An 898-nucleotide genomic window follows, 5' to 3' on the forward strand; every position below is an offset into this window, starting at 1 on the left:
TTATAGTTGGAGACTTTAATATCCACGTGAACATGAGTGATGACGCTCTCAGTAATGCCTTCAGCGCCTTGTTAGACAGCATTGGTTTCACTCAGAATGTAAATAAACCGACTCACACTCACAAGAACACTCTGGATCTTGTCCTAACGTATGGAACAGAGATTAGTGACCTCATTGTCCTCCCTCAAAACCCTATATTGTCAGATCATTTCCTAATTACCTTTCAGTTTATTCTTAAAGATCATCCAGTCCCACAAAATAAAGTTATAATGAAAAGGACAATATCTGAAAAATCTATCTCAAAATTCAAAGAAATAATAGAGCCAATATTCAGTGACATGTCATGTGATCCTGCTGAGAACAGTTTTAGTCCCAGTTTAAGTGATCAATGTGTCGACTTGACCATGAATTCTCTGAAGTCTGCTCTTGACGTTGTCGCGCCGTTAAAACAGAAGGTCATTAGGCCAAAGCGCGCCTCCCCATGGTACAACCAAGAACTGCGTTCACATAAACAAAGAGTTAGAAAGTTAGAGGGATTATTTCGTCGCTCTCACACCGAAGAATCCCTAAAAGCATGGAAAAGTTGCCTGCTGTCCTATAAGCAGGCTCTGCGTAAGGCCCAAACCAGATATTATTCAAATCTAATAGAAGTCAACAAAAGTAACACTAAATTCCTTTTCAGCACTGTAGCTAGGCTAACAAACTGTCACAGTGCAGTAGAGCCCTCAATCCCAACTACACTCAGCTCTGATGATTTCCTCCTATTTTTTAATAATAAAATAAAAACAATCAGAGATAAATTAGATGAAATTACCCCCGCTATTAGCCCTGAACTAGCCCAAGCTGTAAATCTAACGTCCCATATAAATCCACCTGTAAACTTAGAAAGGTTCACAGC

This window comes from Eucyclogobius newberryi, unplaced genomic scaffold, assembly GCF_026437365.1.
Source record: "Eucyclogobius newberryi isolate DKJ021-1_F unplaced genomic scaffold, fEucNew1.0.hap1 SCAF_20, whole genome shotgun sequence".
In the NCBI taxonomy this organism is placed as follows: domain Eukaryota; kingdom Metazoa; phylum Chordata; class Actinopteri; order Gobiiformes; family Gobiidae; genus Eucyclogobius; species Eucyclogobius newberryi.